This window comes from Balaenoptera physalus, assembly GCF_965194825.1.
Source record: "Balaenoptera physalus genome assembly, chromosome: 18".
NCBI lineage: Eukaryota > Metazoa > Chordata > Mammalia > Artiodactyla > Balaenopteridae > Balaenoptera > Balaenoptera physalus.
The window spans coordinates 58,494,132-58,521,449 of NC_138899.1; the positions used below are offsets into that span (position 1 = coordinate 58,494,132).

General features: G+C 38.8%; 1 protein-coding gene across 2 annotated transcripts in view; it reads right to left on the minus strand.

The window, feature by feature from the left end:
• Positions 1-27,318, minus strand: part of ENOX1 (ecto-NOX disulfide-thiol exchanger 1) — a 625,875-nt gene that overhangs the window by 331,001 nt on the left and 267,556 nt on the right. The window lies entirely within an intron of this gene.

Here is a 27,318-nt window from a genome sequence, read left to right on the forward strand (position 1 = left end):
AAGGAAACAATAGCAAAAATCAATGAAACTAAAAGCTGGTTCTTTGAGAAGATAAACAAAATTGATAAACCATTAGCCAGACTCATCAAGAGAAAAAGGGAGAAGACTCAGATCAATAGAATTAGAAATGAAAAAGGAGAAGTAACCACTGACACTGCAGAAATACAAAAGATCATGAGAGATTACTACAAGCAACTCTATGCCAATAAAATGGACAACCTGGAAGAAATGGACAGATTCTTAGAAAGGCACAAACTGCCGAGACTGAACCAGGAAGAAATAGAAAATATGAACAGACCAATCACAAGCACTGAAATTGAAACTGTGATTAAAAACCTTCCAACAAACAAAAGCCCAGGACCAGATGGCTTCACAGGTGAATTCTATCAAACATTTAGAGAAGAGCTAACACCTATCCTTCTCAAACTCTTCCAAAATATTGCAGAGGGAGGAACACTCCCAAACTCATTCTACGAGGCCACCATCACCCTGATACCAAAACCAGACAAAGATGTCACAAAGAAAGAAAACTACAGGCCAATATCACTGATGAACATAGATGCAAAAATCCTCAACAAAATACTAGCAAACAGAATCCAACAGCACATTAAAAGGATCATACACCATGATCAAGTGGGGTTTATCCCAGGAATGCAAGGATTCTTCAATATACGCAAATCAATCAATGTGATACATCATATTAACAAACTGAAGGAGAAAAACCATATGATCATCTCAATAGATGCAGAGAAAGCTTTCGACAAAATTCAACACCCATTTATGATAAAAGCCCTGCAGAAAGTAGGCATAGAGGGAACTTTCCTCAACATAATAAAGGCCATATATGACAAACCCACAGCCAACATTGTCCTCAATGGTGAAAAACTGAAACCATTTCCACTAAGATCAGGAACAAGACAAGGTTGCCCCCTCTCACCACTATTATTCAACATAGTTTTGGAAGTGTTAGCCACAGCAATCAGAGAAGACAAAGAAATAAAAGGAATCCAAATCGGAAAAGAAGAAGTAAAGCTGTCACTATTTGCAGATGACATGATACTATACATAGAGAATCCTAAAGATGCTACCAGAAAACTCCTAGAGCTAATCAATGAATTTGGTAAAGTAGCAGGATACAAAATTAATGCACAGAAATCTCTTGCATTTCTATACACTAATGACGAAAAATCTGAAAGTGAAATTAAGAAAACACTCCCATTTACCATTGCAACAAAAAGAATAAAATATCTAGGAATAAACCTACCTAAGGAGACAAAAGACCTGTATGCAGAAAATTATAAGACACTGATGAAAGAAATTAAAGATGATACAAATAGATGGAGAGATATACCATGTTCCTGGATTGGAAGAATCAACATTGTGAAAATGACTCTACTACCCAAAGCAATCTACAGATTCAATGCAATCCCTATCAAACTACCACTGGCATTTTTCACAGAACTAGAACAAAAAATTTCACAATTTGTATGGAAACACAAAAGACCCCGAATAGCCAAAGCAATCTTGAGAACGAAAAATGGAGCTGGGGGAATCAGGCTCCCTGACTTCAGACTATATTACAAAGCTTCAGTAATCAAGACAGTTTGGTACTGGCACAAAAACAGAAATATAGATCAATGGAACAGGATAGAAAGCCCAGAGATAAACCCACACACATATGGGCACCTTATTTTTGATAAAGGAGGCAAGCATATACAGTGGAGAAAAGACAGCCTCTTCAATAAGTGGTGCTGGGAAAATTGGACAGGTACATGTAAAAGTATGAAAATAGAACACTCCCTGACACCATGCACAAAAATAAACTCAAAATGGATTAAAGACCTAAGTGTAAGGGCAGACACTATCAAACTCTTAGAGGAAAACATAGGCAGAACACTCTATGACATACATCACAGCAAGATTCTTTTTGACCCAGCTCCCAGAGAAATGGAAATAAGAACACAAATAAACAAATGGGACCTAATGAAACTTAAAAGCTTTTGCACAGCAAAGGAAACCATAAACAAGACCAAAAGACAACCATCAGAATGGGAGAAAATATTTGCAAATGAAGCAACTGACAAAGGATTAATCTCCAAGATTTACAAGCAGCTCATGCAGCTCAATAACAAAAAAACGAACAACCCAATCCAAAAATGGGCCGAAGACCTAAATAGACATTTCTCCAAAGAAGATATACAGATGGCCTACAGACACATGAAAGAATGCTCAACATCATTAATCATTAGAGAAATGCAAATCAAAACTACAATGAGATATCATCTCACACCGGTCAGAATGGCCATCATCAAAAAATCTAGAAACAATAAATGCTGGAGAGGGTGTGGAGGAAAGGGAACACTCTTGCACTGTTGGTGGGAATGTAAATTGATACAGCCACTATGGAGAACAGTATGGAGGTTCCTTAAAAAACTACAAATAGAACTACCATACGACCCAGCAATCCCACTACTGGGCATATACCCTGAGAAAACCATAGGTCAAAAAGAGTCATGTACCAAAATGTTCATTGCAGCTCTATTTACAATAGCCAGGACATGGAAGCAATCTAAATGTCCATCGACAGATGAATGGATAAAGAAGATGTGGCACATATATACAATGGAATATTACTCAGCCATAAAAAGAAATGAAATGGAGGTATTTGTAATGAGGTGGATGGAGTTAGAGTCTGTCATACAGAGTGAAGTAAGCCAGAAAGAGAAAAACAAATACAGTATGCTAACACATATATACGGAATCTAAGGGGAAAAAAAAAAAAAAAAAAAAAAGGCCATGAAGAACCTAGTGGCATGACGGGAATAAAGACACAGACCTACTAGAGAATGGACTTGAGGATATGGGGAGGGGGTGGGGTGAGATGTGACAGGGTAAGAGAGTGTCATGGACATATATACACTACCAAATGTAAAATAGATAACTAGTGGGAAGCAGCCGCATAGCACAGGGAGATCAGCTCGGTGCTTTGTGACCATCTAGAGGGATGGGATGGGGAGGGTGGGAGGGAGGGAGATGCAAGAGGGAAGAGAAATGGGAACATATTGTATATGTATAACTGATTCACTTTGTTATAAAGCAGAAGCTAACACACCATTGTAAGGCAATTATACTTCAATAAAGATGTTAAAAAAAAAAAAAAAAAAAAAAAAAAAAAATCTTCCAACAGACAAAAGTCCAGGACCAGATTGCTTCACAGGTGAAGTCTATCAAACATTTAGAGAAGAGCTAACACCCATCCTTTTCAAACTCTTCCAGAAAACTGCAGAGCAAGGAACACTCCAAAACTCATTCTATGAGGCAACCATCACTCTGATACCAAAACCAGATAAAGATAGTACAAAAAAAGAAAATTACAGACCAATATCACTGATGAATATAGATGCAAAAATCCTCAACAAAATACTAGCAAACAGAATCCAACAACATATTAAAAGGATCATACGCCATTATCAAGTGGGATTTATCCCAGGGATGCAAGGGTTCTTCAATATACGCAAATCAATCAATGCAATACACCATATTAACAAATTGAAGAATAAAAACCATATGTTCATCTCAATAGATGCAGAAAAGGCTTTTGACAAAATTCAACACCTATTTATGATAAAAACTCTCCAGAAAGTGGGCATAGAGGGAACCTACCTCAACATAATAAAGGCCATAAATGACAAACCCACAGCAAACATCATTCCCAATGGTGAAAAACTGAAAGCATTTCCTCTAAGATCAGGAACAAGACAAGGTTGCCCACTCTCACCACTATTATTCAACATAATTTTGGAAGTCCCAGCCACAGCAATCAGAGAAGAAAAAGAAATAAAAGGAATACAAATTGGAAAAGAAGAAGTAAAACTGTCCCTGTTTGCAGATGACATGATACTATACATAGAGAATCCTAAAGATGCCACCAGAAAACTACCAGAGCTAATCAATGTATTTGGTAAAGTTGCAAGATACAAAATTAATGCACAGAAATCTCTTGCATTCCTATACACTGATGATGAAAAATCTGAAAGAGAAATTATGGAAACACTCCCATTTACCACTGCAACACAACGAATAAAATACCTAGGAATAAACCTACCTAGGGAGACAAAAGACCTGTATGCAGAAAACTGTAAGACACTGATGAAAGAAATTAAAGATGATACCAACAGATGGAGAGATATACCATGTTCTTGGATTGGAAGAATCAATATTTTGAAAATGACTATACTACCCAAAGCAATCTACAGATTCATTGCAATCCTTATCAAATTACCAATGGCATTTTTCACAGAACTAGAAGAAAAAATCTTAAAATTTGTATGGAGACACAAAAGACCCCGAATAGCCAAAGCAATCTTGAGGGAAAAAAACGGAGCTGGAGGAATCAGACTCCCTGACTTCAGACTATACTACAAAGGTACAGTAATCAAGGCAATATGGTACTGGCACAGAAACAGAAATATAGATCAATGGAGGATAGAAAGCCCAGAGATAAACCCATGCACCTATGGTTGCCTTATTTTTGATAAAGGAGGCAAGCATATACAATGGAGAAAAGACAGCCTCTTCATTAAGTGGTGCTGGGAAAACTGGACAGCTACATGTAAAAGAATGAAATTAGAACACTCCTTAACACCATACACAAAAATAAACTCAAAATGGATTAGAGACCTAAATGTAAGTCCAGACACTATAAAACTCTTAGAGGAAAACATAGGAAGAACACTCTTTGACATAAATCACAGCAAGATCTTTTTTGATACACCTCCTAGAGTAATGGAAATAAAAACAAAAATAAACAAATGGGAACTAATGAAACTTTAAAGCTTTTGCACAGCAAAGGAAACCATAAACAAGACGAAAAGACAACCCTCAGAATGGGAGAAAATATTCGTAAACGAAGCAACTGACAAAGGATTAATCTCCAAAATATAGAAGTAGCTCATGCAGCTCAATATCAAAAAAACAAACAACCCAATCCAAAAATGGGCAGAAGACCTCAATAGACATTTCTCCAAAGAAGACATACAGATGGCCAAGAAGCACATGAAAAGCTGCTCAACATCACTTATTATTAGAGAAATGCAAATCAAAACTACAATGAGGTATCACCTCACGCCAGTCAGAATGACCATCATCAAAAAATCTACAAATAATAAATGCTGGAGAGGGTGTGGAGAAAAGGGAACCCTCTTGCACTGTTGGTGGGAATGTAAATTGATACAGCCACTATGGAGAACAGTACGAAGGTTCCTTAAAAAACTAAAAATAGGACTACCATATGACCCAGCAATCCCACTACTGAGCATATACCCTGAGAAAACCATAATTCAAAAAGAGTCATGTACCACAATGTTCACTGCAGCACTATTTACAATAGCCAGGACATGGAAGCAACCTAAATATCCATCAACAGATGAATGGATAAAGAAGATGTGGCACATATATACAGTGGAATATTACTCAGACATAAAAAGAAGTGAAATTGAGTTACTGTAGTGAGGTGGGTGAACCTAGAGTCTGTCATACAGAATGAAGTAAGTCAGAAAGAGAAAAACAAATACCGTATGCTAACACACATATATGGAACTGAAAAAACAAAAACAAAAAAAAAACAGTGGTTCTGAAGAACCTAGGGGCAGGACAGGAATAAAGACGCAGATATAGAGAATGGACTTGAGGACACGGGGAGGGGGAAGGGTAAGCTGGGAAGAAGTGAGAGAGTAGCATTTACATATATGCACTACCAAATGCAAAATAGATAGCTAGTGGGAAACAGCCACATAGCCCAGGGAGATCAGCTCGGTGCTTTGTGTCCATCTAGAGGGGTGGGATAGGGAGGGTGGGAGGGAGATGCAAGAGGGAGGGGATATGGGGATATATGTTTACATATAGCTGATTCATTTTGTTATACAGCAGATGCTAACACAACATTGTAAAGCAATTATACTCCAATACAGATGTTTAAAAAAAAAGAATTACCATATGACCCGGCAATCCCACTACTGGGCATATAACCAGAGAAAACCATAATTCAAAAAGACACATGCACCCCAATGTTCACTGCAGCACCGTTTACAATAGCCAGGTCATGGAAGCAACCTAAATGCCCATTGACAGCCAAATGGATAAAGAAGATGTGGTACATATATACAATGGAATATTACTCAGCCATAGAAAGGAAAGCAATTGGGTCATTTGTAGAGATGTGGATGGACCTAGAGACTGACATACAGAGTGAAGTAAGTCAGGACGAGAAAAACAAATATTATTGCATATATGTGGAATCCAGAAAAATGGTATAGATGAACCAGTCTGCAAGGCAGAAATACAGATACAGATGTAGGGAACAAACGTATGGACACCAAGGGGAAAAAGCGGGGAGAGGGGGCAGTGGTGGTGGGATAAACTGGGAGATTGGGATTGACATATATATACTAATATGTATGAAATAGATAATTAATAAGAAGCTGCTGTACAAAAGTAAATAAAATAAAATAAAAAATAATAGCTTGTATGTTATGCATATTTTAGAACAATAAAAAAAGAACTTTACCATTAAAAAATAATAATTCTTCCTGAATGAAAGAGCCCTGAAAGCTAATTCTAACTTGCTTTCCTTCTGACTGTGCTATACACTTGTAATTACACATGCTGTTTGAGGCACTTGTACCATTTTGCACAGTTTCATTACCAGATTCAAACCTATTCCATCCTGAGAACAAAAGCTGGCAAGAGGCACTCAAGTGATGAGTGAACAAAATGCAACAGAAAAGCAACAAACTGACATGGAAATGTCATGTGAGTTGCTGAATGGCACGTAGCTCTAAAGTTTACCAAAATATTTTGAAATACTTTGCCAGTGAGCATGTAATTGACTGAAAGATTTGCCAGCACTGTTCTAGAAATGTCTAACATACTATATAATAAAGAAAACCATTTACAAAAAAAGTTGTATGTTAAATTTTTAGAGAGCTTTCAAAACCAGTGTGCTTCCCCTCCCATTTTTGGCCAAGGAAATAACTGTGATATTATCAGCTTTCATATTTTGATGTTCATACTTTCCTCACTGCCTATCACTTGCATTTTTGCATGGCAGTCAAATAAATCAGTCAATGAACCTAAGCACCTAAAAACCTAAGAAGTACAAATTTCCTGGCTCAAATTGCTATTAGTAAGATTCTGACTCATGAGGTCAGAATCTACCCTTTTAGGTGAGCATCATATTCTTCCATTCACCCATCCACCCATCCATACATCCATCTAGTCATCCATCCATCTATCCATTTTTCTAACAAATATTAGTCAAGTATCTAAGATGTGTCAAGCATTGTGCTGCCTGCCAGAGATATAACGATGAAAAAGACAGAGTTCCTGACATTATGGAATTTACAGTATAGCTTGGAAGACTCACAGTAAAAGGAATAATAATTATACTTTGTGCTAAGTCCTAGGATAAAGAAAGAAGAGCAGGCTAGATAGGAAATAGAGAGAAAGGTCATAAAGGATTCCTAAAGAAATAGCATTTATCCTGAGGCCTTAAGAATAAGTAGTACTAGGTCTGAAAAAAATGAAGGGACTTAGGGACCAGACGGAACAGCACAATGGAGGGTGTGAAGCATTAAAAAAAAAAACAAAAAACAAAACCCTCAAAGAAGGAAGGGCTGGTGTGTAGAGAGCAAACAGAGAAGTGGCAAGAAATAAGACTAGAGAGATGGGCACAGTTTGGGACTATTCCTCTTTTTGCCCTTCTCTGATTATTTATTGTTTTAACCAACACTGGACAGGGTAACTCTAAAGATACTTCAGGGTAACCCTGAAGTAATAATAAACAAGAAAAGTATTATTCCATTATTCTTAACACAAACCTCCCCTTGCAACCCAGTGAACTGTCTATAACTAAACATGAGCAACTATTCATCTACTCGTTCAGGAAATTTGGGGGAGCTTTTAAATGACAGGTCGAGTATCATGACCACATCTCCCAGTGTGATTTATGTTTCCTTTGTGAGACTTATAATGAGAAAAAAGTAACACAAAAGTAATGAATACATTTAAAATCAATATATAAAAAAGGAGAAAAATCACAAGTACTCCTTCAAGTAAACTTCAACAAGTAACAGTTCAACTTCAAGTAAAAGTTCTCCCTTAGCTGTTGACCACATAGTTTGCAAAACAATAGTTTTCAAGGAAAAATAAGGATCTCAACACAAGTATTTTGCATTAATTTATTATATAAACAATTGTTTCCCTAGAGTACATCAAAATCTTTAACCATGAAATGCATATATTAATGCAATGCCTGTTTACATACAGACACATTCATGTACACATTTGTATGTGCATATATTTCTCTCTTAGCAGGCAGGGAGAGGAGCAGTAATAATTAGCTTTTATTCTTATATGTTAAATAGAGCAAAAATATCTATTTCATATTCACCTCTAAAGACAAAGAGGTAATTTTGGATTTCAGCTCTTTTTCTTGTTGGATTCTATTAAAATTAAAGTGGAATAAAATAAAATTCAGACCAGTTTTATACGTCCTAAATTTCCAATTGAGATTTTTTTTTTTCTTTTTAGTCCTAACTAGTTAGTTGCATCACAGTAAGTCCCTATGGGTAGCTGCTAAATTCCTAAACCAGAAGCAAGTATATTTCAGGAACATGTTTATATCTAATACCAAATATGTTTTTATCTTAATAAATTAAAAAATATCTCTCCCATCCTTTCGTTTTTTCCTAAATTCTCTCTTCTCTCTTCACTTTGGCATGTGGACTTGTGGCTGCAGCCAAACGCGTTGGTTGAGAGGGAGTATTCACTGCAATAGCTGGGAGGGAACACTGAACAGTATCTTCCAGCCAACCCTCCTCTGTGTTCTCCCCACCCAAGTTCTGGGTTCTGGCCCCATGCAATTCAAACAGCCTGTTCTAATTAACCCTTCCACATTCAGTTGTCTAAAATGATATGCTGAAATCTAGCATATCAAATGGTAGGCCTACTTTGGCTTAATCTGTAGAACTTTCTTATAACCAGAGCTGTCTAATAATGGGACTGTTTACCTTATAAAGTAGTAACTCCCTTTATCTATGTCTGCTGAGCGCTGGAATATTAGGTAGATAATCACACAACAGAAAGTATAGGTGGATTCCACAGAAAAACATGGCCAGAGGTCCAGCATCCATCACCCTCACCCTCCCCAATCCTAAAATAACCTTGTCATCAGGGCTGAGGCTTCCTGCCTGCCCAGCTGTGGGCTGAGGCCCCCTCCCTTCCAGTAACGAGACCACTTCACAATGGTCATCGGTTCACTGGTGCCTTTCAGATACACGTCTCGTTTCATTTTCATAGCAGAGCCATGCCAGTATTCACAGACAAATGCACGGATGTTCACAGCTTTAATCCACATGTCCAAGGTCACACAACCAGGAATTGGCAGAGCTGGGACCAGAACACAGGTCTTCTGAGTGCCTACAGGTCACTTGCTCCAAAAGGGAAAAGGCTTAGGCAATGTCTAAAAAGGATTCTGGGACTGTGTGCATGAAAAGCACTGATCATTGCGGGTGATTTTTTAAATGCATGCTTCTGGATCCCAGCCAAGACCTAGGAATTAGATTCTCTGGAGGGTGGGGCCAAGAGTCTGCATTTTAACAAGCTCCCTGGGTAATTCTTCCTCGCAGTAGGGTTGGTGGACTGCTGCTCTAAGTCTTTTCTTCCATCTCTAAACTTTCTGGAGGGTTTGTCAGCTTGTCATTAGGAACATTTCTGGGAATTTTTTATTCATCATTTGAGCATCTTATATGAACAAGTCCCTGCCCTGACCCTCCCAGTCTCACATATTTTACTTAACAAATACTTACATAGTATTGCTATTTACTACATGCTAGGCCCTGTTACTTGATTAAATTCTCACCACAATCTCACGTAGGAGACGATATTATCATAATACTCGTGTTATAGATGAGGAAACACACGCACAGAGAGGCTAAAGGGACTGGCCTCAAATCACACTCAAGACGTGAGTCCAGGCTGTCTGGCTTGAGTCCGTGTGTCAACCATTGCACTAGGCTAGACCTGCAGCTTCAAAACCAAGATTTGCAATCGCCCTGACAGTGCTAGGGGAGAACTGCTCACAACACCTTCGATTTGAGCTTAATGGATTAATCAGCTTAGGGTTGCTCCAGGACGTCCCCCTACTCCACGCCCCATGCCTCCACGTGCTCGGTTCCCTCCGCCAGCATGCCCGGTACGCCCCCAGCCCCCTCTTCACACGGCTAATGCCTTCTCATCCGACAAAACCTGGACACCACCCCTGGATGTCCAGGATGAGTGAGAGTCCCCTCTGCTTCCCTTCCAGGGCCCAGAGCACACTGGCCTCATGGCACTGACTGCACTGAGCGACACCCACAGATCTACTCCCGTCTTCCACCGGAGACTCTAAACCCCCTCGGGGCGGACATTAAGCCTTATTTATTTTCTGCCGCAGGTGTCTGGTGGTGAGTAGGAGCTCCAGAGATGCGTGTGGCATAGAAGAGTGGTTGTATGCAAAGTAAGGAATGGTTATTCGCTTTATGACAGAATTTACCAAAGGTTTCTAAACCCCTGTGCTCATTTACATACCATTAATTTCTGGACAGCAAGCCTGGAGAACAGAAAGTTAAAGCCACTGCCAATTGGAGATCAATCCAAATTTCCGATAAAATAATCTCTGAAATTATCATTTAAGTCAGTGGGAAATCTTCTATGGACCTATGAAAATGCGAATAAAACTGGTTTTCAGGGACACGCCTGTACACGTTAGCGCACGCTGGCTTCGGTGCTGTAAATGTGTAAGCAGGTGGGGGAAGTGAAGCTTGGCTTGTGAATTTGGTCCTTTCCTCTCTAGCTGGAAGAAGCAAGAAATTTTGAGAGCTCTCTGCTCTCCTGGCTACTGAAGGATCAAGTTTCCCAGCTCGGCAATGACCACTGAAGCCACCTAGGGAAAACAAAATTCTTTCGCACAAGAACATAGAGAACAATGGGGAGGGATTGGTTCCTTGGCTCCTGCTTCTAGAAAAGTCTAGTTGGTGTTCTGTCTAACTTGTCTCTCAGTGGCCTAGGACATCAAACAGGATAGTTGCAAAACGTTCTACAGTCTTGGGGTCAGAATAGCCTACATGCTTAGAAAGCCACCCAAGTTGTAATTAAATTCCTCAAACAAGCAAAGCGGCCCCAAACACAGAATATTAACTTCCCAATCTTACACGGTTTACTAAATTCTTGAGATTGCATACATGCTAAACAGACTCGCTGACATTTTTCTTCCTTTAAAAGAGATTTAGTCTTTTCCCTCACATCAAAGAAACTATATCAAAGAAATACAAAATGGAATTTGTGATTAGTAGAAACAGACCGTATTAATTTTTCCTTCTAAACAATACCCTAAGACGAAAACAGGCTAAAGCCATTATGCTAATTCAGTGATTGAGAGCTCAGATTGCCACACGAATAAACAATGTGTTTCAGATAAAACAGACTATACGCTGCACCTCACAATTACATTTTATGGCGGAAAACATATTTATGAAGCTTTTAGGCCTGGTAATTTAAGGGAAATGCCCTCAAGTCTTCAAGTCCCTACAAGTTTCATGTGAAACATACAGTTCTATGAATCCTATTACTTTAGGAAATAAAGTCCAGTCAACGTCTTTGAACAAAAAGTTCAGGAGTTAGTGCCCTCTGCCTTTGTTGTAGGCCTGATAGGCCCTAGTGTGGGCCAATTATCTCTGCTCTGCCCCATAGTCAAAGAATGCACTATTATTTTCCTTCGAAATGGAGCCTATGAGACAAGTCAGGGAGCCCTGATGGCCGATCAAAGAGAGCAGCCCCCAAATAAAACCAATCTAAAGAATGCATTCCTCACTAGGAAGAACTCATCAACCATATCAATAAGGTTTCCTCTCCTTTAAATGCCCTGCCTCCTTCTTTCAGTTCATTCTCAGGAAGTGAGTCGTGAGAACTGATCCAAGCCAGTTTGATCATTCATGGATATTCGATTTCCTTTGATAGGTGAGACTGTCTCCTCTCCCACAGCCTGGCTACAAAACTCGGCCACATATGCAAACATCTATTAGCAAGCAGGCACAACAACAGGTATGTAGTCAGTTCATGAGAAATCCCTCTTTCTGTTCTTTTTGGTGTTCCAACATCATTTTGGGTCAAAAGTTCAGTGCAGGCAGATATCATGATATTCTAATACAACATTCAGCTAACTCTTTTAGTTAGTTAAGGACAGTTTTGCATACAAGACGGTGCTGATCTATAAACCTATGGTCATGTTCAACAGGTGACTGGCTTTCCCATATTTGGTTCACTAGATTCTAACATCTTGTTCATCCACAAATCTTGAACCCCTTAATTTCACCACTGGGGGAGAAATTCTAAATCCTCCTTGTTGATCAGATGCAAAGATTACTGAAACATTTATCGTAACCATCTCATGAATCTTTCAAATACTAGCAAAAGCCCTGAACTGAATATTCTCAATTAGGAACTTCATATTAGTTTTCCATCATTGTGATGTAGATTAATTCACATACAACACACACACACACCATTGCGTCTACACTGAAGAGTTTAAAAGTAGATTATAGAAAACACGACCAAGTAGAATATGCATTCATTTTAACATTCTTTCATTAAATTTAAGATTGAAATTAGTAATTCTAGGCAATACACGACAAAACTCTCTCTCCTACCCAAGTCGGAAATTCTTGCCAAATCTTACTTCCTTTTCATAGTATATGAAAGACTTGAGGGCCTAAAGAGAGCATGGGTGGAGAATATGAAAAGCCTGGGTGCTAGTTCCAAGTATGCAAATAACCATGTAGTGCCTTTTGGTTAGGAATCTTTGTGCAAAAGTTTCCTCAAGAGGTATTGTCAGAGCAACTGAGATGCATATTAATTCATATCAAATTGCAACAGATTCAACTCAATTCAATTACGTTACTGAACACGTGGTGTGTGTCCCCCAATCTTACCATCCACCATAGATACCACCTCTGACCCCACAGCCTGCAGCACTGCACTAATCACATGCTGGTTTGGGAAACAAAACAAAAACAAAAAGACAACAACAGAAAAAACGTATCTGCCTACTAATAAGGAATATATTCTTTATCAAGGGGGGTGGTCAGTGAACCTAGGACCTCTCTGACCTAAAGTCCCAGCCTACACCCAAAGATACTTGGCCCTAAAAGGCCATTGCTTTGGACAAACATGAATAGAAGTTTGAGCTTAAAGACTGAAAATATAAATTGTCCAATACTGTACTTCTACTGTATTTTAATCATTTATTTCTAAGACTAGCTCCTCTACTGGACTAGGAGCTCCCTGAGGTCTGGGACTATGTCCTCAAGGCCTAGCTCAGTTCGGCAGATAGAGCAAGCTCATTACGTGCTTGTCGAATACAAGGAAAAATTAGTGCTACGAGGCAAGAGAGTTGCCCCCAAATTAAGTATGAATTTTTAAGCTGATGTGGCATTCAAGTATTTATAAGACACCATGGAGACTGATTAGTACAGCATCACGAATAGAATCAAATCCTAAGTATCTGACAATTTATTTGTGGACCAGAACATTTGTGAGGGCTTGTGGTTATCAAGGTGAGGCCACCTTCTGAGAAGTCAGAGGTTGATGCTCATTGGCATATACATCAAAGTTCTTGAATTAGGAGGAGAAACTCTATTTAAAAATAGGGAAATTGAAAAAAAATGAGTCGTATTAATGAGATTCAGATAATTCAATATTTTACTACTAAACCACAGAGATCTAGATTACTAGGGAATAGCAATTGCTTTGAGTTCACCACCACTCTGGATAAGCCAGTGTTAGCTTAATGAGCTTTCTGTGTACTGGGCTTAATAAAAAATTGTATTAGCGTTTCATACAAATGAGGTAGAGTTGATAAATTACTCATAATGAAGGAAAATAACCCCTAATCCATTTTAATAATTCCCTTATTTCAAAAAATAGAAATTTATCCCTAAGCACACAGAATCCTAGAAGATGATACAAGCCTAGAGAAATGAATTGATTTGCTGAAGTCACATAGCTAATTAATGATGGAGATAAGATTAGAATCAAGGTCTGCCAACTCCTTGTCTGGTGTACTTTCCACCACCTCAGTGGTTCTCAAATGGTGCTCTGTGGAACTCACCGGGCATCCAGAAGTGGGGCGCAGGGAGGCCTGGAGAGCAGAGTTCCACTGTTTGCCTCATGCTTTCTTTTCAGGTAGAGCCACTGGGCTTTTAGTGCTTTAGTATACAGATTTGTAGATTTCATGCCATTAAAAAAACTACTATATACAATTAACCATCATGCCATAAAAGAAGAAGGGATATTTCGTTACTAAAAACATTTAGTATTAAAGAATCTCAGAATAAATGGAGATTCCTGATAAAACACAATACTGTCCTACATTTTTCTCATTTCGCTATGGATCACAGAACAAAAGCCAAACATGGAAAGGCACTGTTCTGTAGACCTGCGTTTGGGAAGCAACAGTTTTGCGGGAAAAACATAGAATTTTGGGTCTCAACCACATCACAATAGCAGGGCATCCTTGAGTGAGTTGTTTTGTTCTCTACATTTTATCCATAAAGGTCAATAATAATTCCTGACCCACAAAGTGCAGGGGGTTCTTCCTTCACAAAACATCGAGTCTGGTTATTCTCAAAATGTGGCCTCAAGACTACCTTACAAAAGCAACATCTGAGGTGCATATTAAAAACCCACGTTCCTTGGCCCTACCCTGGATGAGGCTCTCAGAAAATGAGGTCTAGCTCTAAGAGATGTGGGTTAGAAGGCGGGAAAACCTAGGTTCTTATTTTGTCAATGGTGGTGTACCATATCTGCTCAATCCCTGCAGAGGCTGGTGGTCAGATTAAAAGGATGGAATTCCTTTGAAAATCTGCACTAACTAGGAGATAACTAAAAAGGGGAACGTGAAAAGGAGGACAAGAGGAAGAAGGGACAGAATAAAGAGGACATCACTTATTCTCACAGTTGCTATTTTCCCATCTGACAAAGATTGTGAATGGGATCAGTGACTTTTTAACCACCCCCCCCCCCCTTTGCAGTTAAGCTATTTTCAAGCAGAATCTTTCAAGGAAAAAAAAAATCTTCCAACAGATGCAAAGCTGCTCGGGTAGAAGTGACCAGGGACCCTGTCCCTTGAGCCCCCTCTCTCAGACACCCTCCACCCTCCAGGTAGTCTCTGAGGTCCCCTACACTGGACGATAACAGAAATACCCGCTCTCTGAAATGTCATTCTGGCTCTAGAGAAGGTAAATCTAACCATTAAGCATCAGTCATCAACCAATGCCACTGGCTCGACTATAATTAGCACAGAAAATGTAGCCACTCAATCATCGGATTCTCCTTCTTAATGAGGGATTCACGTGCAGGTGAAGTGGCTGGCATGGCACACCACAAACACAATCAATGAGAAGACACTACCCTTAACATTTTTTTTTTTTAAATCCATTACTCTTCTTCCCACCAGCAGTGCGCACAAGTGTTCCATTTCTCCACATCCTTATCAACACTTGGTATTTTCTGTTTTGTTTGGTTTTTTTGATAGCAGCCATTCTAAAGGGTGTGAGGAGATACCTCATTGTGGTTTTGATTTGCATTTCTCGAATGATAAGTAATGGTGAGCAACTTTTAAACTTGTTGGCCATGTGTATGTCTTCTTTGGAGAAAAGTCTATTCAAGTCCTTTGCCCATTTTTTAAATTAGGTTGTTTGTTTTCTGTTGTTATTTTTGAGTTGTAGGAGTTCTTTATATATTCTGGATATTAATCCCTTATCAGATATATGATTTGCAAATATTTTCTCTCATTCAGTGGGTTGCTGAATAATATATATTTTTAATTCCTTGGATTGACTGGTGTCCTCTTAACCTGTCCGTAATTTATTTTGGATGGTGTACTGCTAGAGAAGAGAGATGGCTCTGTTAGTCTGATTCGTGCAATTCTTAGCAAACAATACTCTATGCAGGCTTGATGCCTGAAGTTTTTTGAGGATGATTATGAAACAACGTAGGATACTATTTGGTATCACTCTTCTTTCAATAATGGCCGACAGGGCTTCCCTGGTGGCGCAGTGGTTGAGAATCTGCCTGCCAATGCAGGGGACACGGGTTCGAGCCCTGGTCCGGGAAGATCCCGCATGCCACGGAGCAAATGGGCCCGTGAGCCACAATTACTGAGCCTGCGCGTCTGGACCCTGTGCTCCGCAGAGAGAGAGGCCGCGATAGTGAGAGGCCCGCGCACCGCGATGAAGAGTGGCCCCCGCTTGCCACAACTAGAGAAAGCCCTCGCAGAGAAACGAAGATCCAACACAGCCATAAATAAATAAATAAATAAATAAATAAATAAAAAAAAAAAAAAAATAATGGCCGACAAATGGGAGTACAACTGTTAATTAAAAGCACATAATGTTGCCTGATTATGAATAAAATGTCCCAACTGACTAGAGCATAATTTCTACAGCATTAGTGGAGAATTAACTAGCTTTATGAAAGATTTGGAGGACTAGTCACTTTTTCATCATCCTTTAATTAAAACCTCTACATCTTGCACTTAAAAGCCTTTGTTTCTTACCCATTATTTTCATCCTTTATTCTGGCCTTGAAAAAAGAGGATGAAAAAAATTTTTTTAATTAATTTATTTTATTTATTTATTTTTGGCTGCGTTGGGTGTTTGTTGCTGCGCGCGGGCTTTCTCTAGTTGCGGCAAGCGGGGGCTACTCTTCGTTGCAGCGCGTGGGCTTCTCATTGCGGTGGCTTCTCTTGCTGCAGAGCACAGGCTCTAGGCGCACAGGCTTCAGTAGTTCTGGCTCGTGAGCTCTAGAACACAGGCTCAGTAGTTGTGGTACACGGGCTTAGTTGCTCCGCGGCACGTGGGATCTTCCCGGATCAAGGCTCGAACCCGTGTCCCCTGCATTGGCAGGTGGATTCTTAACCACTGCACCACCAGGGAAGCCCGGATGAAAAATTTTAAAAAGCACAAAAGTTTCTAAACGAGCTTTTTATGCTCTGTAATAATAGAAAGGCATAGTTTTCTAAAATACTGGTAAAAAGTTAAGATTTTAATGTTCTTTGAACTAGAAGGCCAGGGAGAAGAGAAGAAAAGCAAAGCAGTGGTCAGCAGAACAGTTTGGATTTAAAGTTCTTTTATAGTCTAAAATAAATTTATGTTCATAAACAATTTCTTCCGACTTCTGTACTCACACTAACTGAAAGGTACTATAGTTCAGGGGTACAAGTTCAAAGTCCTGAAGCAGAAAATCATCCAGTTACAGCACAGCTTACTTTACGTTCTTCTTAACTTGGAATTTGCTTTGAAGTAAATGGGAGTGCAGGACATAACCTCCCTCAACCTTGGGTCTCTTCCCCTCCCAAAGACCTACCCTTGAGTGCCTGGCACAGTACCTGATGCAGAGCAGACACTCAATAAGAGTGTGTTAAGTAAACTAATAATTTAAATATATTAGTGAGGATTTGTGGGGTATTATGTGCCAGGCTTTGTGCTGTATGCTCCAGAGCCATGATGTCACAACCCCAGGGACAGTTGTTGCCACTTCACAACCACTATACTATACTCAATTCTATATTTCTCCCCATAAACCCCAGTTATGGACTTTCTCTCCACTGAAAATTCTACTGTATGCTTCTTAAGGAAAGGAGAACTGACTTGGTATTTTTTTATATTGATTTCAGGACCCTCATTTCTCAATCCTTTTATAGAAGTAGAGTTTATTAAGCTTGTTTCAGCCCAGCTGGGAAGAAATCTAGAAACAATGTATTTTTTGGTTTCATCCTTTGCCACTGAATTTGGCCTGATGCATCTTGCAAGAAATACAAATGGATATGATGTATGTGATAAAGAATCTGAGTGATGGAGAGCAGTAAGCAAGGCAGCTAACTTTCTACACCAGAATTATTATCCATACGATTAAAATATAAAGACACCTGAATTCATCTTTTCTGTTTATGCTGTTTGAGTCCCATTAAGTCCATGTTTCTGCTTTCTTCTAAATATTGTTTTCCATATTTCAAACGTCTAATTAAGTAAACACAATGTAAAGTGAGATGATATACTGTTTGGAAAACCATAAAATTATAGAGTAGATAGGTTTCCATTATAATCCAATTTTCACTCTGTCATAATTTTCCCAAAGGGTTTCCCTTTGGGGTTGAAGCTTTCTAAGCTTGGTTTCAGCTCAAAACTGAATGTTTTGATTCACGTGAATTTGGAGAAGACTCAACTCCACCTTTTCTCTGCTGATCATATGTGTTTGTTTCCTGTAAAAGTAGATCAGGCTTCATTTCCCTTTTGCTGACGTAGCCTCTGCAAGACCCCCTCTCCTTCTGAATTCTTGAGCGCTTAATTACTTAAGTCACGTAAATGGCGCAGAAGACTAGTAAGACGACGTTCTTGGCTCAACACCAGCCCCCCAATTCTACCCCTTGCACATTGCACCCCCTAGCATATACTCTCTCTCTATACATAGGACTGTTGTCTTACTACAGACACCCAGAACTGCTGGATCAAATGGAATGCAGATTTTAAATAGTAATATATGCTGCCACACTATCTTCCAAAATGACTGCACTAAATTATTATAATTTCACCCAAAGTACATATATGAGAGTACCTATTCCCTATATTCACCAACATTGAATTTTATCAATCTATTGGATAAAAATTTCTGCACTGTTACTTAATATAAAATTCCATCCTTGTTATGAGTTTGGATATTTTATTGTTCATTTTTTAATTCTGTCACTCATTTGCTTTTCATTTCGTTGTGTTGGATCTAGAAGTTATTTTTTGTAGAAGATTGGGCAACTAAAAATATCTTTATGGTACCTTCATGTTTGAGATTTCTGGGTTCAAAATAATTTTCCATGACAATTTAATGTTTTAAACTTCACTATATTGCAGAATCCAGGGTGGCCAAAAAAAGTCTGCTAACAATGCTTTCTTTCTTTTTTAGGTAGCTTTCTTTTTCAACTTTGGGGACAGAATTCTTTCTTTACCCTATCCTAGGAGTTCTGAAATTTCATCAAGATACACCTAGGTATCGGCTGTTTTCCTTTCATTTTGCTGGAAATTGGCCAAACCATTTAATCTCAAGACACAAGTCTATCTCCAACTTAGAGAAATTATCTTCTGCTATTTCTCTGATAATTTCTTTGATTATTTTCTATTTTCTCTGCTCCCTTCTAGAACTCCTAGACAATAAATGTTTGACCACCTGGATTGATTTTCCATGCCCCTACATTTCTCTCATGCCTTCATTTTCTGTCTCATTGCTTTGGATTTGGGGAGGAGTGCCTTAACTTCCCAAATCACCATTTGGCATTCAGCATTTTCATTCTGTTATTCAGCTACTCCATTCATTTTTTTTTTTTCCTTTAAATTTGGGAACTTACATGTTTGCCAGTATCTCTTTCTGGTTCTCTGACTCTACTATTTCTTTTTTCTTATTTTTAAGTTTAAGCAATATCATGTTCTCCTACACTTGAAATTGTCTTTAATGAGGTTAGAGTATGCAAAACTTGATTCCCAAACTACATGTACTCTAATAAGGCACTTGAGTTTAGGTTGCTTAATGCAGAAATTGGGGAGAATTCTGTAACACTATTGTATGCTTACCTAAATAGTGAATTATGGTGCTACTAATAATAACAGTAGTTAATATATGTTGAAAATTTCCTGCTTTGTAAAGTATTTTACATGTATTAGCTCATTTAATCCTCATAGAAACCCTGTTACTCCCATTTTACAGAAAAAGACATTGATAGAAAGAGACTAATTACTACTGGTAATTATTATTACTAGTGATCACTAGTAATACAAAATACGACTACTAGTATTATTGTTACTACTACTATAATACCAAATACTACTACTAGAAGTAGAGGAGCCAGGTTTGATCCCCAGCAGAGTATCTCCAGCACCCACTTAATTAAAAAAATCAATAGTCTAACAGTTGTTTGCACAACTATTAAAACAACAAATAATTAATGCAGCTGTCACACTAAGCTGTCCAACCTGTACTAGTCTGAATTTAGATGCCAAGAATGTCTCTGACTCAGTATCCCTCTGAATCAACCACTGAAGCTAGGACAACCCTCCTGGATATAGGTTACATTTTAATATCCATCTAATATGTCATGTGGCGTGTGAGCGAAGACTATCTTGGAGTAGACAGGAAATAACTAAACAAAGCATCCTATGTTCATAGTATTTCAAACAATACCTATCAGCTTTCATAAATCATCTGCTTCAATGGAGGTAACAAGCTTGACATAGATATTGTTAAGAACTGAAGTATATAATCAGAGTAGACAAGATGTTTGGGGGATTTACTCTGTGATAGAAAGAGTACAATTTCTCCAAAAGAATCAAAGCTGCACAAAGGAAAGGTGCTGCCATTCAATTATTTCTCACTTATCACTTCTGATAGGAAGCCACCTGGGAGTGACCCTGCAGAGCCTACCTGTGTTAAAATGCCCTCAGCTAGAGTTCATCATACAAGTGATGCTAAGAAATTAAAATTACATGGCTTGGAAAATGGCTGTAGCTGAGTGCCAACCAGGAGAAATCTCTCTTATGCAGACATAATGCATCATCAGAATTTGAAAATCATTATCTTGCCACATTAGCCCTAAGTGGTGTGTAGAATCAACCAGGTTGAGAATGATTAAAGTTAAAAGAGTGTAGTTACAGCGAAAATAACAATAAATGAAACTACCTAAAGTACCACTGGCTATTTTTAAATCTTTAAGAACAAACAGGAATTTGCTAAATCATTAAAATCAAATTAGCATAATTTAGGATCTAAAATTATTAGAGTGTTAATGCAGTGATTACATTTCTTTAAAGTCGGTTAATGAAAAATCACTGTTACTTCCTGTTTGGAAGAAACTGCATTAACTAATATCATTGGGTACCATTTAGATTAGCCAGTTTATCTCCATAGGAGCCAAAATTTGTATCAGTAATACGAATGCTAATATTTTATATATAATTAGGATGAAAGCTCTTGGCCATATACAATAATAAGTAGAAAAATGAAGTTTCTACTACTCTACTCAAAATATATATACAAATGAATTAAAAACTAAAATGAACAGGAAGTAAAAACAAGTAAGTTCTAGTGATCTGTTGTACACACTGCCTACAGTTTACAACTCTGTATTGTACACTTAAAAAGTTAAGAGGGTAGATCTCATGTTACGTGTTCTCACACCACAATAACAATTTTTTAAAGGAGTTAAAACAATCTTCTTAAGGTAATGGGACTACAAGAGGTTTTGCATTTTGGTTAAAATTTCAAAATATTTAATTAATTTCTATCATATTAAAGACTGAATCAATACCTGTTCTGTTACAAAACATTTTGTGTAAGAAATTCTATATAATAAACAAAAAAGAAGAAAATAAAATGACCCCTAATTTTTCCATCCTGAGATATTATCATTGTTCAACAGTTTGATATACACTTTCCAGTTTTTCTCTTTACTAGAATATTTTTATTTAAGAAATGGGACAATTTTCTGTGTCCCTTTATCACTAATAGCCATGGACTTTTCCCCATGTTTTAAAATGTTTTTCCATAACAGCAGTTCTCAAAGTATGGACTGCAGACTCCTAAGTGTCCCCTGACATTCTTTCTTTGGATCTGGGAAGTCAAATCTATTTTCATAATAATACTAAAATGTTATTTGCCTTTTTCACCATGTTGACCTTTGCACTGATGGGGCAAAGGCCATTGTGGGTAAAACTGCTGTAGCCTTAAAAAAAAATCAAAGCAGTTTTTGAGTGTGGTACAGTATCAGAGAACAATATCCACAATTATTTGAGAAGGCTATTGAAATACTCCTCCCATGTATGTGTGGGATGGGATTTTCTTTATATTCTTCAACTGAAACATATCATCAAACAGATTGAATAGTGAAGTAGGTACGAGAATCCAGATGTCTCCTATTGAACCAGTCAAGTAAGATATTAAAGGGATTCGCAAAAATCGAAAAGAACACTTACTGTCCTCACTAGTATTTTTGGTTTTGAAAAATATATTTTCCAAAAAGTGTGTGATTTAACAGGTAATATGCTTAATGTTGCTTATATATTATTTTTTATATATATTTTTTTCTATTTAATTTCTAATACAGTAAACATTGATAGATATAAATCACATGAACAAAAGTTCTTTGGCATTCCTCAGTCATTTTGAAGGGTGTAAAGAAGCCCTGAGACCAAAATATTTGGGAAAGGACTTTTATCAAAAGCATAGTGGTCTTTTTAATGGGCATGCCTTAAAGTATTTAACACCAGAATATACAGTTCTTGAAAGCAGGGACTACTAGGTAAATCCTAAAGGGCCTGGAGAGGGAGCTACAGCTCGTGGCAATCCTGTCCTTCCCCCAGGGATGGGCAGATTGAAGACAAAAACCAAAGGCTAAACTTCCCTCGGCTGTTTAGACAACCACATTACTCTCCTGCTTAGCTTTTCTCTCTTCTCAAAATTTTGTCTAATTTTTCTAGAATTTCCACAGAAATAATGTTCAAAGAAGGTGAAATACAAATTTATTTCAGAAAGCCAAATGACGTTTTCCTTGAACTCACCTTACACTTCTGATATCTTTACATTTCTGACAGTTTTTTAAAAAATTTCGGATCGATACTCAATCAGGTTGAGTCCTGAGCACCTTAGCTTGGTCACTTACTCCCCTCCTATCTTCACGGCCTCTCAGTCAAATACTGGAGACCTGAATGGCCCTTAATGAATTAGAAGGATTATTTAAATCAGTCTTTCTTTTTTTTTTTTTTAACAAGGTTAAGAATATATTTATAGTACTAAGAACTCATGGCCTAGTTTATCTATTTTGCAAATCTGGATTTTCTTAAATCAGGATTATCCACGCTGAATAATTGATTTTTTTTAAAAATTAATCTAGAATTTAAAGAATGTCTGCTCAGAGTCCAAAAGCACAAAAATTCCATAAGGGCTTCCCTGGTCACGCAGTGGTTAAGAATCTGCCTGCTAACGCAAGGGACACGGGTTCGAGCCCTGGTCCAAGAAGATCCCACATTCCGTGGAGCAACTAAGCCTGTGCGCCACAACTACTGAGCCTGCGCTCTAGAGCCCGCGAGCCACAACTACTGAGCCTGCACACCTAGAGCCCGTGCTCTGCAACAAAAGAAGCCACCGCAATGTGAAGCCCACGCACCGCAACGAAGACCCAACGCAGCCAAAAAATAAATAAATTAAATAAAATTTTAAAAAATTCCATAAAATGCCATTCTCTCATGCATTAATACTGCTTTTAATGAATTAAATATATACAGAGTTAGCCGCATTAATCTCAAATGGTCTCTGGGGGGCTTACCTAAGTAACTTTAAACACGACTATACTCCCTAAAATGTGTTCCACAGTACTTAGGGAATTTTCACTGTTATAGAGGCGCTTGAGTACCTATTTAAAGTAGTCTTGGTATCCACACCAGAAGGCTAAAGAGAGTAGAACTAAAGGACAGTACAGCCACGTGAGGTTCTAACACTGTGAACACTGGAGCTGCAGATCCTTACTGTAGTGCCCAGTGAGTACGGGACTCCTTATCAATGATTTTCAAATGTGAAAGTCGAATTTTCTCTCCAAAAATGTATACTGGATCTTCCTATTTTAAATCACACCACACCCTTCTGTCCAACTCACCCTTTCCATTTTACGAGTCAACCACAAACAGACTTAAGAGTCCTCAATAAACAGAGATTCTCAAGAAACCTAAGCGTGGGGTATGAAACAATCCACTTGGGTCCTCTTCCCAGCTTCCTGTGGGTCTGGGATACTTGCATTTGGCCAGGTCTTGTGTTCTCAAGGCTAGGCACACTGTTGCTGCAACCAGTGAATTAAATTCTTCCTACCTCTACAATACCCTTCACCCATGGCCCTACTCCTAAATGCCTACCCTTTTCCTCTCCTAGGATAAGAAAGTGATTATTTGGACAGGTTCTTGTCATTTTCGAGGGATAATGTTTTTGCCCTCTTTCTCTCCTATAACAGAAGGAGAAAACACGGAAAAAACCAAAAAATAAATACTGTTCCCTACCTCATCCCCTAACTCCTAGAGAGTTAAGACAGTAATGCCATTACAGAGGAAGGGAAATGCACCTAAGCTCGCTCTTCTAAGGGCTGTGGAAAGTGATGCTGTTGGTTTCTGGAAGGTATAGTAATTCCCAGGTGACCACAGTAGGAATCCGTGCTTCTCAAGCAGAGGCCTCAGGTGGCCCTTCTCACTCCGGGACTTCTCAACCGGCAACGATTTTGCCCTCTAGAGACACTTTTGGTTGTCACAACTGGGAGAGCGGGAGTGGGGGAACGCATGCCCCTGGCATCTAGTGGGTGGAAGGTAGGAATGCTGTTAAACACCCTACAAGGCACAGGACAGCCTGCACAGCCAAGTATTACCTGGCACGAAATGCAACAGGTTAAGAAAACTTTCCCCAGTCTAATACAGCTTCTAGGTCCATGGATATAAATGGAAACACTGCTTGCATTACTTACTAGTTCATTCAACTACTTGCATTTTTGTAGTTTTCATTATCAGAGAGATCTGATCCCCAGCTCTTACACTTACTAGCTGTGGGACCTTGGGCAATGGGCTGAAACTCTGTTCATCATCAATGAATGAAAAAAAACCAATAATACCTTCAAGACAACTGCCATGAAGATTACATTAGATAATACATATAAAATGCTCAGTGAGTAAATGTTACTGGCTGCTGCTAGCACCATCATCATCACCAGCATTATTATCACCGCCAAATACTTAATAACTACCAAGTGCCTGGCCCTGTGTTTGGACCTGTAAGTACACTAATGAAGAAAGACTTGGAACTTATCAGTAAGAAGCTCACAGACATACCCAGTAAGCAAAAATGCAATCAGGAAACATATCCTAAGGTTCTGAAATCCTTGAGAATTGTCCCAAAGCAAGACGTATGCTCGTGCGCCCCTTGACCACTTGGTGAGACCCATCTCTTCCTTCTCCTCCAGCATCACAGGGTGCTATGCTTGTCCTAACTGGGTCTTCTCACGCTCTGCTTCCCTGCTACCTCTCCCTGCCACCACAACCCCGGGTTCTTTGGTTTGGGACCTCAGGCACTTTGTGGTGGAGAGTTACTCTCACACCAAGAGAAAACAGCATGCAGGTGAAGTGGCATGACTTCCCGTGGGTCTCAGAAAGGAGGGCTGACCGTGTCACCATGCTCAAGATTCAGGGGTCAAAGGTCCAGCCCAGGAGGAGCATGTGGTCAGCATGTACCATCAGTCTACCCATGCCCCGTGGCATTTTTGGCGTGTGTCAGCTAGAAACTCTTAATTTAGCAGAAATAAGCATCTTTCCAGGAAAAAATTCCCCCAGTTAAAAAATTCTCCAGAATTTATCTTCTTTATTGTATCACATGACTTTTACTTATCCCTCTTATACCACCTGATACAGCTCTGCTTCTTGCTCTGTGCAAGAAAGTTATAATTTGCACATGCACACTGTAACTTGTAACTGTACGAATGACTGCAGTGTCACATTCACTAGAATAATGACTTAGAGCATAAATAAATACGGCTTGGAAGGAAGGCATAGGCCTTATGAGAATATCCTTTAAGCCCTACAGTTCAGAAATGAAGTTCTGTCTTGCATCATTCTATACATTCAACAGTAGGAAAAATTACTAGAAAGGTAAAAGCCCCATTTAGATGGTGCATATTTTTTGTGGATTTGGATTAAGCCCAAATGATTATTTTTCCATTAATGTAGAAACACTGTGGAAAAATGAATCATATTTTAATTGCCATAATGCTGTATCATTTATTTACACTAGAAATGACTGGTGAATCTGGTTTGGTGCTAAGTCCTAAACAAGCCAATTAGTACTCAGATTAACCTCTGTAATCACTCTCTAGCCAATTGCTTTCCATAATTTTTTCATAAAATTTGTTTGCACTCATGTTTCTTAATGAGGCAGGTAACTAGCCTTGCATTTCAGGAATTTGGTCCTCCAGCATAGGAGAGTTTATAGTATTTGCTTTGGAGAAATTTACTTGCATGTAATACAAAAATCCCCTATTTTGCTGAAAGGCTTCAAACCGTAAGAGGATACAAGATAATTAGTTTTTGGACTATTAAAAAACAGAGAGTTTCACTTAAAGAAAAAACAAAAAACTCCACGGGTTCTCAACTCTATAAACCCTTCTTCAAGAAAAATACACATTCCAGACCAGAATGATAAAGGAAGCAGAGAAGTGCCTTCATGACAGGCTTCCCCCTTCAAAGTATATCATCACCTTCCATAACATTTGTCTAGTATTCTGGTTACTCACAATCTTATACGTTCGGGAAATAATATTTTTAAGATTTAATTGTGAACAGCACTAAGCCATTTCCCCTTCTGTTGGGGGAGTCCTAGGCATGTACTTACTTATGTCCCAAATCTGAGCTGAAGCCCTACATGCCCCCAGAGTCAGGTGTACCCGGTGTGTGGAGGACTGGCTTTGGGCCAGTCCGTGCAGACACAGGAGGAACCAAGGAGCCTCCTGGGCTAGGAAGGGAAGGAAAAGGACTGACAAGGAAACAACTTTCTTCTACGACAAGGTACAAAAATACAAGTAAAAAGAACTGATGCTGAGAGCAACAAAATAGTTCCTCTCCGAATACGGGGGTACTGTTCCAGCAGGCGCACAGGAGTCCTCGCTAGAGAAATTACAATAAAGGTAGTGTCAACAAAGAAGAGCAGTTTTTCCGAAATCTCAGTGGGGCACTAGAAATGCAAGATACTAGTAGCATTTATCCAGCACCATTTATCAGTTGATGGGAGATGACACTCACTCCTGGTCTGTAGCTAAGTGCCCTGGATGTGAGACTCCGTCACCCTCGAATGGGCATCAGTAGAAAGCACAAGAACTCCCAGTCCCCAATGACATAGGGACCACATGTGGAGTCAGAGCCACTGGAAACCCTCCCCGGGGTGGATGGGGAATAAACTTGCTGGTGATTAGCAGTAATCAAGAGGACTCGCTCACAGAATACATGTGAGACATTCACTAGAGACTCCCCAGCTGCTTGGGAGGAATCTGAGGGAGCTAGCTGGAGCCAAAGAAATGCTGTTTTGTAACTGTTCTTGTGATGTCTTTTTATTCCCAGGATGAAGGGGCTTGGGAAATACAGAAAATGTGCAGAAGTAATAATGATGAAT